This window comes from Podarcis erhardii (assembly GCF_964252035.2).
Source record: "Podarcis erhardii genome assembly, chromosome: 1".
NCBI lineage: Eukaryota > Metazoa > Chordata > Lepidosauria > Squamata > Lacertidae > Podarcis > Podarcis erhardii.
In genome coordinates, this window is record NC_138497.1 from 119,939,121 (window position 1) to 119,955,820 (window position 16,700).

Below are 16,700 nucleotides of genomic sequence, written 5' to 3' on the forward strand. Positions count from 1 at the left end.
TAACATTAACATTGCCTCGGCCCAGTATACCTGAAGGAGTGTCTCCACCCCCGTCATTCTGCCCGGATGCTGAGGTCCAGCGCCGAGGGCCTTCTGGCAGTTCCCTCATTGCGAGAAGCAAAGCTACAGGGAACCAGGCAGAGGGCCTTCTTGGTAGTGGCGCCCGCCCTGTGGAACGCTCTCCCATCAGATGTCAAAGAGATAAACAACTACCTGACATTTAGAAGACATCTGAAGGCAGCCCTGTTCAGAGAAGTTTTTAATGTGTGACATTTTAATGTATTTTTAATCTTTGTTGGAAGCTGCCCAGAGTGGCTGGGGAAACCCAGCCAGATGGGCGGGGTATAAAGAATAAATTATTATTATATTATTATAGTCATTTTTTGTTTCTAATCCCATCTCCTACCCTGAATTTGTGGAAGAGGTAGTCAGGCTTAATGGTACTAATTGGGTAGTTCATTTTTTTCTTTTCTTATAAAAGTCATACAGAGAGAGAAAAATAGATCACCATGCAGTACAAAATGCCTTTGCCATGGCTTTCTCTAACAGCTGATAATAAAAATAATACTATTTTTGTACATTACGGTTAGCCAGAAATCCATTTCTAACCAGCAGTAAGTCCCATTTAATGGTGTTCACTCTCAGGTAAGTCGAGTTAGGATTCCACCATGATTGCATTTTTAAAAACCAACTGCAAAGTAAGTATCACAGAAAAACTCAGACACCTCTCCCCTCTTTACTATTTTATTGCTTGTTTGGAGACCATAGTAAGAAAAATAAATATTTGTGATTTGAAGGGCATGGGATTGCTCTGTTGGAATGGCACTAAGCCGAGAACAAAGACATCACAATACAAACAAATTGCAAATGGGGACATGTAAATGGACGCTTGGTGGTGGTGGACAACTATCAAAAACAGTAGCAGGACCACATACAGTGAAAGCCATCACACATGGAGTTCGCCCAGCCCAGCCTGGAGAATGGAAGCCAACTGCGTCATTTTTGCAAAATGCCAGAGTAAGCTGAGCTGATGTGCGTTGTACAAGTTGCGAGTGGAAACAGCCAAGTTCAGGCAAGGACAACGGGAGAAGAAAAAAATGAACAGGTAAATGAACCCCTTCACTAATCAGATGAAATATTCTATGAATAGTTCTCTTTTGACCCTTGATTCTCTATGAAGTTGACAAGGGGCACTGCCTCCTCTACAACATCAATACAGGTCCCAATTCTCTGAGCAGACCTGCAGTTTGAGTTCTTAAACCCAGGTACAGTGGTACCTCGGGTTACAGACGCTTCAGGTTACAGACTCCGCTAACCCAGAAATATTACCTCAGGTTAAGAACTTTGCTTCAGGATGAGAACAGAAATCGTGCAGTGGCGGCGCAGTGGCAGCAGGAGGCCCCATTAGCTAAAGTGGTGCTTCAGGTTAAGGACAGTTCCAGGTTAAGAACAGACCTCCAGAATGAATTAAGTTCTTAACCCGAGGTACCACTGTATAGGGAACCTTTGACCCTCCAGATAATAATAATAATAATAAATTTTATTTATATCCCACCCTCCCCAGCCGAAGCTGGGCTCAGGGCAGCTAACAACAATAAAATAATGCAACATTCTAAAATCATTTCATTATAAAATTAATTCAAATCAAATTGATGGCAACCATTGGGCTAGAGTTCTGGGAAGATTGCCAAAGGAGGGAGTCAGGCTGTGCCCTGGCCAAAGGCCTGGTGGAACAGCTCTGTCTTGCAGGCCCTGCGGATAGTTCAGATGTGGCTGAACTATCATCCCTGACCATTGGTCATGCTTGCTATGACTGATGGGAGTTGTGGTTTAGCATGATCTGGAGAGACAAATGTTCCCAGGGGTGCCAACTTGAATAAAATATTGGGGGGGGGGACAGGTAAGCCCCACCCCATATAATTGTTCACATGCTGCAGCACACACATACCATTTGAATGGCAATGGCAACGGGGGGCGGGCCCCTCAAATATTTTATTGGGGGAGCAGAGACCCCTTGACCCCTAGGAGTTGGCTCCTATGAATCTCTCCAGTTCTGACACACACACACATCACCACAAAACCATCCTGCTCTGATCCAAAGGTCTGCATCGAGTCATGTTGCTGTAAGGAGAAACTGGAGCCCACCAAAAATGCTCTTAAATATGATCAACATCGTTAGCTGAGACTAGGGCTACCTCAGTTCAGTGAAGATTTCCCCTAAATTTGAGAATTGCTGTAGAATAAAGAGTCAATGTTTTAGCTGTTGGTATTTGTTCAAAAGCACTTTAAATTTAGCTGAAAAGAGCAGTCCTAGAAAGATTGAAAATGCCCCCCTATTGGCCAGCATGTTTATGACGTTAGCACTCTGCTTCCCAGCGACTGTGAATACGTTAATAGATATATCAACAATTAAACAATACTTAATCATTTCATTAAACAGAGTCCTTGAAACTGTCAAACCTCGCTCCTCTCTGCTTAAGTGTCATCATAAAAATCGTATAAAGCGACCTTCCCAACACTCATTTCCACACCAGTCCAGTCAGATTCCTGCTGGGTTGCGAAGGTTTCTTTATTAATTTCATTTTTTTTATTAAACTGCTTCCCAGGCGTAATGCCTCCTGAAGCATTACATACAACGAAGTACAATGGGATCAAATAATGAAAACATTAACAAAATATATACACATTACAGTTCCACAAACCATCAAATGAACTGTCTATGAATCCACCATCAGAGGACACAACAAAGACAAAGGACAGCAGCAAAATGTAAAGAGCATTGGAAACAGAAGTGAAATGGCAGCCTGGGTGAAAATATTTTAACTCCCACCATTAGAGTACAAACTGTGCATGCACAAAGACACGAGTTTTACCAGCATGTGCACACATTAAAAAAAACAAAAAAAAACACCCTAGCAAGGGGAAATGGCAGAATGATTTATAATTATTTATTTTCATTGCGATCCTGTTAATTGTTTTGCAACTTTATCATTTCTCCTAGTGTCTAATAGAGCGTGAATATATGAAGGCTTGGATATGGAAGCATGTAGGCAGAAGTTAGCACAAAGCAATAAAGGAAAAAAAGAATAACATTTAGCAGGCCCCACCCCCCAAGTTGGCGATTTCAACAATATTAAGCATTTTGCTGAAAGGAATGACAGTGGGACTGGGGGAGAGTGGGGAGGGGAAAAGATATGGTGTTTTATTAATCCATTCCACCACCCCCCACCTCCCAAAAAACCTGATGCATAGTGTCCACTTATCAGATTACGGTATTCCTGGATCAGGGAAATCCACATTTGGGGTCCACATTTTTACTTACTACAGTCTTTTGTGTACATAAAGAGACCGGTTCTGTCCAGCTCTGCCCACTAGTTTGGATGGCAATTGGTGGAATAGCAACAGATATTAATGGTCGAAAATGAACCTGCGCTAGGTCATGTGCCAGTTGCTCACTGGATCTGAGTGGCCCATTTGTGATACTGTCTGGAAGGACTTACAGCATTTGGACAGAACTGGAGTCTCTTGTAGGCACAGAAAAGGCTCCAGCAAGTTTTCAGAAAAAAAAAAGGAATCCACCTTACAGCAGCAGATATTTCACGCAATGTCTGTGCTGATGTCCACTACAAATACCTTTGTTGGTTCCAAAAGCCGCCAGCTCTTTCCAAGCACTTTCTGCACTTCCGCAGATCCCATCAACTGTATTAAAACTTCTGTGTCTACAAATAGCTCGGGGATATCCATGCTCATGACATATTTTCTCCATCATTTTATATATATATATATATATATATATACAGACACCATCCAGTAGCCAATCCATGGTGGCACCTCCGGATGCTGCACCCCCCTGCAATCCCTACACAGATCTGGCTGACACAAGCCACAAAACCACAGCTCGCCCCTATACACGAAGCCAAGCCAGAGCACAACTAAGTACAGTACAGCCATCTTCTCAGGAAAACTCTTCACAAAGTTCAAGAGGTCAAGACACAAAGACTTTAACAACTAATCCACACCTAATGACCCACCTAAGTGGTACTCAGGATATCACTCAAGAAATCACTCAAGATATCTCTCAAGTAATTAAGGAACAAAAGAAGAAAAGGCACACTAGCCTGGGAACTTCCTCTCTGCCCAGAACATTGGAGGCTATACACCACACCCCCTCTACAGTATTTATAGGAACTCAAACACTGAGATCCTGCTCTGTTCCAGTAACAAGAAGCCGAAAGCACCAGCCTGAAGATGACGAGTGAGACCTCGTCGAAACGTCGCCTAGACACCCCAACTTTTACACGGGAAGACACCCGAGGACACCAAAACCTGCATATATATATATATATATATATATATATATATATATTACTTGCTCAAAAAGAGCAGGAACTTCTTTCTTTCTTTTTTAATAGTCAAGGATGGACAGAAAGATGAGAGATGGATTTTCTGCCATGCATCAGCTTTGAAATGTCAAGGTGGGCTTGCCTTTCTCATCACAGATGACAAAATTTCTAACATCGAGTCAAGAAGTGTGAGTCTGACCCATAGCTGTCAACTTTCAGATTTGAAAATAAGGGATCAGCAGCCTCACCTGTCCCAGGGAGCCTCGAAAATAAGGGATCAGCAGCCTCACCTGTCCCGGGGACAGTCTACAGGATATCTGACAATCCGGGGTAGCAGCGGGAAGCAGCGGGAAACAGCGCTGGAATAAGGGAATTTCCCACAAAATAAGGGAAGGTTGACAGCTATGGTCTGACCCTCACTGCCAGATAAAGGACTCCCAAATTTAAAAAGCAGGCGCGGCCTGGTCTCTTTTGCTGCCTGAGGTGGAAGGGAAAGGTGCTGCCTCATCCGGCTGCTGCTCCCTTTGCTTCCAGGTTCCGACTGTGCCCCCACTACCATGGGTGAAGCAGTACAGTGGTACCTCAGGTTACAGACACTTCAGGTTACATACGCTTCAGGTTACAGACTCCGCTAACCCAGAAACTCCATAAGACGCACACACATTTCCCTTTACTTTTTTAGGAGGGAAAACGTGAGTCTTATAGAGCAAAAAATACGGTATATAAGAACTGATCTATTTGTATTTCCTGTTCTAAAGGTTGGTCCTTAATTGCTTCTACTCAGTGAAAAGAGTTGTGTTTATATGATGTATAAATAATTTATATACAGTGGTACCTTGGGTTACAGACACTTCAGGTTACAGACACTTCAGGTTACAGACTCCGCTAACCCAGAAATAGTACCTCAGGTTAAGAACTTTGCTTCAGGATGAGAACAGAAATTGTGTGGCGGCAGCAGGAGCCCCCATTAGCTAAAGGGGTGCTTCAGGTTAAGAACAGTTTCAGTTAAGAACGGACCTCCAGAACGAATTACGTTCTTAACCCGAGGTACCACTGTAGTGCCTTCTGAGTACCAGTGACATCTTGCCGGAACGTGGAAGCCAATGATGCAACACCTTTTCTGGTGGTGAGGTGGGAAGGAAGGACACGTGAGGGTGTTGTGAGGAAAAGCGGCAACAAGATCTCACACAGAACTCTGTGAGAGCTCGTGAAAGTTCCTGGAACCCCTGCCTCTGCCTCTGATTGCTTCTGCAGCTGCAGCAGTGGCAGCAATGGGTTGGGCTGTAATGATCGGCGTACTAATCTTGTGTTACTAGCAAAGTATAATTATCACCTCTTGTAAGAAAGAATGGAGTTCTGCACAGACAATGGAACATACCCTCCAACGTTTCTGCTGTGAAAAAGGGGTGCGCTGTTCAATAATAATAATTACAGTAGTACCCCGGTTCTCAAATGCCTCCGTAGGCGAACGTTTCGGAACTCGAACGCTGAAAATCCGGAAGTAAATGGCTCGGATTTCGAACGTGCCTCGGAAGTCGAAAAGGAAATGCGGCTTCTGTTTTGAGTTTTCCATATTGAGGCTTTGGTTTTGAGGCTTTGGCTTTCAGTTTTCCGTTTTTGAACATTTTGGAACTTGAACGAACTTCCGGAATGGATTGTATTCGAGAACCGAGGTACCACTGTATTATTATTATTATTATTATTATTATTATTATTATTATTATTATTATAGGCTCCAACTATACCTCTGAAGCACATTCGAAGCACAGTTTGTTCATTGTAACTGTGAGGAGGAAACTACAGTCCCCAGAATTCTTTGAGGGTAGGAATGTGCTTTGAATGCATTTTAAAGAATATGCGCAGCCTGCATACAGATATTCAAATCTGAGACCTGAGGGAAATCCCCATTGTTTATAGCCCTGTCTAGTGTTTGGCTTGCATGTACTGGAACCCAGATAACAAATGTTACCAGACCAGAATTCCTTCATTTCACCTCTGTTATCTGCAAAGCCTTCTTTCATGTTCTGACACGCCGACTTCACGTCCCGTTTTCTCCTATATTTTGTACACCAACCCATCAAAACACAGTCCTCTTCCTTTTCCTTAACTTTCACAGCATTTTAGAACCTCCCCTATCCTGTAGAGTCTAAGTTTGTACCAAAAAAAGCACATTTGGTCATGCACTGCCCCCTGGTTTGAATGGGATAAGGTAAAGGTAAAGGTACCCCTGCCCGTACGGGCCAGTCGTGACCGACTCTAGGGTTGCGCGCTCATCTCTCTCAAGAGGCCGGGAGCCGGCGCCGTCCGAAGACACTTCCAGGTCACGTGGCCAGCGTGACGAAGCTGCAACTGGCGAGCCAGCACCAGTGCCGCACACGGAAACGCCGTTTACCTTCCCGCTATAAAGCGGTACCTATTTATCTACTTGCACTTAGGGGTGCTTTTGAACTGCTAGGTGGGCAGGAGCTGGGACCGAACGATGGGAGCTCACCCCGCCATGGGGATTCGTACCGCCGACCTTATGATCAGCAAGTCCTAGGCACTGAGGTTTTACCCACAGCACCAACCGCGTCCCTCTGTTGAATGGGATACCAAGGGTAAAAAACACAAAATTTGTGCAGGTGTTGTAGTATCCCTCATTCTGATAAAAGTAGAATGAGGGGGGAAATAAATAAGAAGAAAGCTTCGAAGTGGAAGCACCCATAGTCAGGAAATGAATAGCTGAGTCTTCTTCCCTACCAATCCTGTAAAATTTCCCATGACCTGCCAAAAGATGGACACATAGGAGTAAGATATTTGCTTTCAGCACACTGTGCTTTGCTTCAGTAAATTAGCTGAACTGACATAAGGAATGATGTGGTCTTCATTCTTGTTTTAAAACATTCTCTCCTCTCTCTCTCTCTCTCTCTCTCTCTCTCTAATTTTATTTTAAAATGTGTATTGTGATTGCATAAACATATGCAACATGGAGAACAACATGAAAATACAAATAATTTAGGCAAGATAAAAAGAATGGAGTCAGGTTACAACTTGAAAATTAATCAGATAGCAACTTAACCACCATTTACATATCTACACCAAAGCTATTGAGCTTTATTTTTTCTTTTTTTAAAACAAAAATGCAGAAAACCCACAAATGTGCCACCATTCGGAAATTTCCCCTGGACGTCAATTTCACCTTTGAAATCCCAGTAATGTCCAGGAAAATGCAGACGTACAGCAGTCCTACTATTTCAGATATTTGTCAGGAGGCAATCTTTCATTGTCCTTTATATTTGTAAAAGAAATTAATGTATGCTATGTGGCATCAAAGGAGTTCTTTACTTTTGTCCATGGATTAACCGAATTTGACTGGTTACTTTTTCTGATGTTGCCTTTATCCTGTATTCAAACTAGTCCATTGTTTCATTTCATTACAAGGAAACAGATACCTCATGTTTCTTTACAGCTAGGAGAAAACATTATTCATGAGTGTGATTTTTGTAAGGAAAGTAAGAGTGAAATCGCAAAATGAACCACATTCGGCTCAAAGCTAGCATGGTGATGTAAGGCGCATATTAAATCAAAAATAGATGTGCCCTGCCTGAATTTGAGGATGTTTTTAGATGTCACATTGGAAGAGAGAAATCAGCTTGGGCCGCAGCCATTTGTAGAATTTCAATGTGCCAATTTCCAAAGCTGACCAGAATTTTTATTCATATAAAGTTTCTATTACACAAATAATGAAAAGCAGATTTTTATTTCCCCTCTGGAAAAATGTACTGTTTGTGGCCATGGATCTTATGTTTTGAATTAGAATTCCTCTAGTTTACTGTTGTCTAGTCTCTGCGCATCCCAGAAAATATAAAACCAAGATAAAAGACCAGATTTTTGTGTGTGCATGCGCAAATGCGCATGCGCTTAGACACACACACAAACAGAACTCTTTTATATGCTTCCCATTTTCAACAGCAAGCTGAATTAGAATTTAATTGTTTGCTGGAATACTTGGAAGGCTTTTTGCAGTGCAATACGTTATAGACAATAAAACATTTGACATTCCAAGGCACAGCTCTCTAGGAGTTATAAGAAGATATGTGATGAAATATTCATGGAATGGGTTGCCTGGATAAAAAACGTTGCCAAGCCAAATTGATAAAACAACAACAGCAGAGTGGACGCTCAACTACCTCTGTGTTGATGTTCCTTTCTTATGAAAATGTATCATTGGGATGAAAGGGTGAGCCTGATATAAGCATACTATATGCCAAGATACATAAAACACTCTGAGAAATCCTGTTATGCAATCAAAAATGGCACGAGTGAGCCTTTCCAAGCTTCCATTGTGTATTCTCATTTACACCCTCAAACAAGGGAAGGTTTTCATCTCCTTTATTTTGATTTTGCCCAGTTTTTACGAGCTGCATCGTTTCTATCACTTTTGCATATTCCCCTAGAAAATGAACACTTGTATTTAACACCGGTCTTGAAAGACCTACGGTACATTGGCTCCCAGTACGTTTCCGAGCACAATTCAAAGTGTTGGTGCTGACCTTTAAAGCCCTAAACAGCCTCGGCCCAGTGTACCTGAAGGAGCACCTCCACCCAGTGGCGTAGCGTGGGTTGTCAGCACCTGGGGCAAGGCAAGTAATTTGCGCCCCCTAACCCATGGATTTTAGCACTCGAGTCTCTTCCGCGCCCCCCCCAGATGTTGCGCCTGGTGCGGCCGGCCCCCCCTGCACCCCCACGCTACGCCACTGCCTCCACCCCCATCGTTCTACCCGGACGCTGAGGTCCAGCGCTGAGGGCCTTCTGGCGGTTCCCTCAATGTGAGAAGTCAAGTTACAGGGAACCAGGCAGAGGGCCTTCTCGGTAGTGGCACCCGCCCTGTGGAACACCCTGCCACCAGATGTCAAAGAGAACAACAACTACCAGGCTTTTAGAAGACATCTGAAGGCAGCCCTGATTAGGGAAGCTTTTAATGTTTGATGGATTACTGTATTTTAATATTTTGTTGGAAGCCGCCCAGAGTGGCTGGGGAAGCCCAGCCAGATGGGCGGGGTATAAATATATTATTATTATTATTATTATTATTATTATTATTATTATTATTACTATTATCATCATCATCATCATCATCATCATTTCTGAAATGCAGATCTTTTTTGTTTGTTTAATATTATATACACCTGCTGGTGTTTGCTGCAATAAGAGTGTGCAAGTTGGGGCACGGTGGGAAGAAAACAGAGGGCACAACTGGGACACAGGGAGCTACTATCTGGTCAACTGGAAAACTCCTACTGGTTTGGTGCCTACGTAGTATCTCTGAGCCCAATTTTATAGCTAGCACAGAGTTATGGCTCAACCCTATTCATGTTTATTCTACCGTAAGCCTTGCTGAGTTCAATAGGACTTAGGCCCAGGATTGCTTCATTTTGTTCAGGGGTCACCAACATGGCAACTGTGCGCCCACCAGTACCTTCTGTGAAAGGCCTTGTCCACCAACAACTCTTTCTTCTTCCTGCTCAGTTCCAATTTACACCGGCTCAGCATTTCCTGGGACTGCTGGAGAATTGTGGGTGAGGCGGGTGCTTTGTGGAAGAGACTCATCTGGGACTCCTGACTGCATTTGATACTGCTTTCTTACTTCTCTCGCCTCTCTATAAAGCTGGCATACCCTCCAACGTTTCTCTGATGAAAATAGGGACACCCCCTTCCATAATGATAATTTTACTATTTATGCCCCGCACATTTTACTGGGTTGCCCCAGCCACTATGGGCAGCTTCCAACATATATAAAAACATAATAAAACGTTTTTAAAAACATGCATACACAGTGGTACCTCGGGTTACATACGCTTCAGGTTACATACGCTTCAGGTTACAGACTCCGCTAACCCAGAAATATTACCTCGGGTTAAGAACTTTGCTTCAGGATAAGAACAGAAATCGTGCTCTGGCGGCGCAGTGGCAGCAGGAGGCCCCATTAGCTAAAGTGGTGCTTCAGGTTAAGAACAGTTTCAGGTTAAGAACGGACCTCCGGAACGAATTAAGTACTTAACCTGAGGTACCACTGTACAGGAGAAGTTTGAAGCGTTAAAATCGAGATGTGGAGAATATGGAAACAATGAGAAGTGGCAGGACAGAGATTTGGAGATATGCTTCAAGGTCCAGACTATGAGAAGCCCCAAAAAATTAATATTTATAATTTGGATGATAATTTGATCTTTTTTATTTCAGTTTTTTATTTTTATTGCATTATGATTTGATATGCTAATTGGATGTTTTTTATTGGAAAATTAACAAAAACGATTTAACAAAAAAACTGTCCATATACAGGATTGCCTTCAGACAGCTCAGGGGTCGGATAACTCCATACCCTTCAACATTTCTCCAATGAAAACAGGGATATCCTAAGGAAAAGTGGGACATTCCAGGATCAGATCAGAAACCGGGACAGCTTCTCTAATAGAGACACTTTGAGGGTCTGAGCTGGTACCTGGACAGGGCATGAGCCAAAGGGTTTTCCTCCTGCACAGTGGCGTAGCGTGGGTTGTCAGCACCCGGGGCAAGGCAAGTAATTTGCGCCCCCTAACCCGTGGATTAGCGCCCCCTAACCCGTGGATTTGCCCTAACCCCAGATGTTGCGCCCGGTGCGGCCGGCCCCCCCTGCACCCCCCACGCTACGCCACTGCTCCTGCAGCTCTCAGCTAAAAGTGAGCAGTTTGAAGATAAGGTGGAGAGGACATTAACAGAGTGTCAGTCCAGACAGGATGCATATGGAAATGGAGGAGAGGAAGAGCCCAATGGCTCTAGTATGACAGTGTGCCCCACTTCTGGAACACCCTCCTGGATAGCTAGCTACATGTTGCTTGGGAATTCACTGTTCAATGGAAATTTACTTGTGGTCCGTCCCCCCCCAGCTTCTGGTAGTGTTATGTACTGAGTTGAATAGGATCCAAAAGGCAGCAGTCTTATTGGTCCTAGAACAATAAGATTCAGAATGCAGCAGTCTGATTGGTCCTAGAACAATGCAGCAGTATGATTGGTCCGCAGGAGCCACCCAATCCAGCTCCAGGTGGAAGTGAATCCACAACCTGATTGGCCTACAGGAGAACCCCAGAATTAGCCAATCACGTGTGGCCCATTGTGTAAATAATGTATATAAAGCAGATATTTTAGGGGAACTTTCATTCCTCACTACTATGAGCTGAATAAAGAGCATGAAATCCACACTTGACTCCGAGTATATTTCAGGTAGCTATGCTTAGACCGCTTTTGAGCCTTGAGTCTGTTTTGATTCACAGTACTGATGTAGAAGTTTCATTAATGATACAGTACTGTTGATGATTCTGTACTGTTATCTTAATTGTATTCCATGAGTGGCAATGAGATGATTTATTTTGATGTAAATGGTTCTGAGGTCACTTCTGAGTCCTGGCAAAAAGTGGCATATAAGCACATTGAATAAAATACTGTAATAAATTGGACATGGGGTGCCAGGGTTGGACTCTTACCCTGCTTTCCGTTCTGAACAGAAGAGAGAAACATCCCCTCACCATTTTGTGGCTCTGTCTCTCTTTATGCTCTTTCAGGCATGGCAGCCATTTTGTATTCTGCCATGCTGCCATGCTGCTGCCATTTTGTTACTGGTGCCAAAAATTCCAAATACGGTCCAGTGGCCCCAAGAAATTGGCACCCCCCTTTTGTTGGTGTATACAAAGCTTATGTTCCTAACTCACATGAATGTACTTGATAATTTTTGGTCCTACTTATCCTCCATCATGGAACTCAAGGCGGCAAACGTGGAGTTTTTAGGCGGTCTCCTCCTATTCAAGCATGGACCAGACTTGGCTCTTTTGACTCAGCTTCACCAAGGTTACCATGTCAGGTGGGGTGCTGCTTGTAGATTACTCTTTCCTGCCTGCTGTTCCGTCTTAGTCAAACCACCCACAACCATGGCAGATTAAAACGAAACAAGCGACTGAGAACACTACCGACATGGGTAATTTAATATCGTTCTTACCACTAATAGCTTATACAGTCACTATACACATTCCATGGATGAAGCTAACTGCTTATTCAGTTTGACAGATGGCAAGAATATGTCTGGGGCATGTAAAAGCAGCAACAAGCTTTTCCGCAGCAATGGTAGATCCCTAACTGTGCTTAAACTCCTGTCGGAAAATGGCTTAAAGAGGCTCTGTAATGAGTATCACTCATGCTTTCCTTAAATTCTTGTGAGTTTAATGTGTCTTTCCCTCCTCCTTTTTCATTGTTCACTTATCCTTGGCATGGCCCTGTGTGTTTGTTGAGCCCATACCCTCCAACATTTCTCCGATGAAAATAGGGAGATGGTTGGATAGTGTTCTCGAAGCTACCAGCATGAGTTTGACCAAACTGCGGGAGGCAGTGGAAGACAGAAGTGCCTGGCGTGCTCTGGTCCATGGGGTCACAAAGAGTCGGACACGACTAAACAACAACAACATTCAAGAAGAAGAATAATTTTATTTAAACCCCGCCAATCTGACTGAGTTGCCCCAGCCACTCTGGGGCAGCTTTCAAAACACACACACACACACACCAAACCCCTCCCCCATTAAACATATTAAAATTTCCCTATACGGTGCTGCCTTCAAATGTCTTCTAAAGGTTGTATCTCCTTGGCTTGGGGGGAAGGTCACATAATTCCATAACCTCCAACATTTCTCTTATGAAAATAGGGGGGAAACAGGACATTCTGGGATCAAATCAGAAACTGGGACGGCTTCTATCAATCCAGGACTGTCACTGGAAAATAGGGACACTGTGAGCCTTCTGGAACTGAGAACTTCATTAGCTGCTTTAAGGGCTGGAGACTGGGGACCAGCTGCCTTAGCAGTCAGAATACAACCAACATTTGTTTAGACTATAGCATTTAAAGAGCATTTAAAGCATACGGCATCCCTCCAAAGAATCCTTGAAACTGTAGTTTGTTAAAGGTGGTAGGAATGGTAGCTTCCATGATTCTTTAGAAGTCATGTGTTTTAAATGTGCTTTAAATGTACGGTGTGTACACAGCCTTTGTTCCTGCTAAGAAGCATTTCACGTTCAAAGAAGCCTGGTGATTTATGTTGCAGTGTTTGGTACAGACATAAGCTGATGCAGAGAAACCATTCAAGAAAGCTTATGGAGATCTTGATTGATTAACTTCTGTAGAATAATAACAGAAACCATCGGTGTTGCAATTATATCACTAACAGTGTAATAATAATTAGAATACTTATGTATTTCTAAATACTTAGAACAGATCCATCAAAACCAATAGATTTAAGTCAAATAGCCCTTCTCTAAGTAGATGTTTGGATATATCACCCAAATATTATATATATGTCTTGTCTCCAGAACTCTCTGCTCCAAAGGAAGACAAATCATGGAATCCTACCTGAAATTTCTGATCAGGGGTAGAAGTGGGGAGACCATTATGATTATGCTAGCAATGGGATTAAGTTTTCTTGGAGAGAAACTGTGAACTGGTGAGACTGAGTCAAAAGGGAGGTTACAGCAGCAACTACCCAGGCAAAAGAAGCTTTCATTTGAACAGTCAAGGCCTCGTAGCACCATAACCAACAGTAGTGGCAGTAAAACCAATAGCAAAGTATAACATAAGAAAGGAAGAACATACAAACAGCTAGATGCCGATAAGAAGGCTGAGTGATTGTTTTTGGTACCCCTCCAATTGATGGAGACACATTCCCATGCCAATTCTGAGGTCCTGTCTCTTGTTTTGCTCTTTCAGGTGTGGCAGCCATTTTGTACTCCTGCAGCCATTTTGTGCCGAGTGCAAGTGGAGGACCTGAAAGATGGTGGCAGAACAGCCATCATGGTCAGTAGGCTTCACATCAACTGATGCTATGCTTGAAGTCTTAACATGAGAATCAAGAGCCCTTCTATAAGGATCCAAAGCTGGCCAAATGGGAGTGTAATAATATCAAGAAAAACCGTAACTGTGGTTTGTAGCCAATGTAGCGCTAGGTTAAAGTCACTTGGCACTACTGTATACTTGTTGCACCAGTGGAACATTGCTGTGTAAGGGGAAACCCAAGTACATTACTCAAGATTATTGTGCAACAGATTGGCACAAGAACCAACTGTTGCACCAGTTTCTGCTAGTGCAACTGTTACGCTGGATTCCTTTGCTGCAGAACCTTTAAACTCTGCCGTCTGCATTAGCATAGAAAGGTTGATGCCCACAATGAAATGATGGGAGCGGGCCAGGGAAAGCTACAGACTTGGCTTTCACATTGCACAAGAAGAATTATGATAGGAACAAAGAATTCGAAGGGGAGCTAAGAAAGCAGGAGAGGCTTGGTTCAGTTCTTGCTGTCCCCAGCAGGATTGGGAGCAAACATCCAGCCAGTTTCATTTCCCTCCATAGGTGGGGAGTGGGGAAGAGGGAACTTAGGAAACTAACCCCAAACAACAATTTTTATCAATTTTATGAGATGGAAGAGGTGAAAGATATTTCTTGGTTGGCTATTGGGAAATGGCTGCTTGAGTTACCATGCTTTATACAGTGGTACCTCGGGTTAAGAACTTAATTCGTTCCAGAGGTCCATTCTTAACCTGAAGCACCACTTTAGCTAATGGGGCCTCCTGCTGCCGCCACCACGCGATTTCCGTTCTCTTCCTGAAGCAAAGTTCTTAACCCGAGGTACTATTTCTGACTTAGCGGAGTCTGTAACCTGAAGCGTATGTAACCCAAGGTACCCAAGGTATACATTAAAAAAAAAATCTATTCCACTTTTCCATATAAAAGTTCAAGGCAGCTCTTTTCTACTGAATTGCTTCATGATGATGTTTCCTAGTGAGCTGAATTCTCTCTAGAACCGGGATGGGTGAATCTCGAGATGTTGTTGGACTACAACTCCCATCAGCCAGCATGACCAATGGTCAAGGGATAATGCGTGTTGTAGTCCAACAAGAACTGGAGGGCCAGAGGTACCCCATCCCTAGCACAGAATATACTTTTTCAGCTTGGAAGCCAAGACCCACCTGCCTGGGTGGTGGCTGCAGCATTTTGGAAATATAATGTGGTTAGCCAGAAAGAAACAGAGCTAAATTCTGCAGCTCACCTATAGTCAGAATAGCTCTGGAATTACAGAGCTCAGGCTGATACTTTCTTTAAAATGCAGACAGGTAAAGGAAGCCAGGCTTCCTCAACCTCGGCCCTCCAGATGTTTTGAGACTACAATTCCCATCATCCCTGACCACTGGTCCTCCTAGCTAGGGATCATAGGAGTTCCTTGTGGGCTTATAGCCGAATAAAGTATTATCTATCTATCTATCATAGGAGTTGTAGGCCAAAAACATCTGGAGGGCCGAGGTTGAGGAAGCCTGGGTAAAGCATTTTTCACACTCATAGCTGGCAGATTTGTAAGTTTGGGACAGGACTGGGTCCAAAATAGAAATCCTAGTTCCACCTGCGACAATAGCTCCAATAAAAAGGCAATTGCTGTAGGTGAATCAGGGACAATTCCTTCCTGCCCAGAATGGAGCAAGAATGGTGAGTGTGAGACAGACTTTCTCTGCCTTTGAGATTTGTCTAAACTCAGATGGTTGGGGATTGGGGGGGGGGGGGAGAAAGTACATCTTGTCTGTATCTCTCTGACCGGCTGTTGTGATGGTTTTGTGAAATTATGGTGGGGTGGGGCTTTTGCCTGCATGTACCTGTCTCGGTAAATCCTGGGATCTGTAGCTTACCCTTCACAGCGCTACAATTCCCAGCAGCTTTAACAAGCTACAGTTTCCAGGATTCTTTAGGTGGGGACATGTGCTTTAAATATATGGTGCCTTAGTGCAGAGGTAACCTTTATAATGGTCAAGAAGACAGGAAAAGAGTCCCTTGCTGCCTTACCCAGTTGAGGCAGTTGTGGTCAGTAGGGCATGGGTGTGGCTAGGCCTCTCCAGGTTCAGACCTGCAGCATGAGGATGGAGGAAGGGAAGGCTGGCTGTGAGTAGGTTAGGCCCTAGGCTGCTAGGTGGAAAAGCAGGTGGAAAGAGTAGGATCGGTAGGTTAAAGAGACTGGTAGGCAGATAATTGCCTTCCCGCAACTCTGCATCCCGCAAGTAAATTTCTCTGCAACTCTGCATCCCGCAAGTAAATTTCTGCAGACTTTTAATGACTACTGTGAAGTTTGTGCATCACTGTAAGCGGTTGCACCACACATATCTGGTTGTGAGGTTCCACACAGCATGAATGCACATAGGTTGCACTGATTGCCAGAAATGTATTCTATTGCTACAGATTCTATTGCTACACTGATTGCTACAGAAATGTATTCAGCTCAGGTTTGCCTGCTAGATGGCTCCATCACTTATTTAGTGATGTTGGTCCTT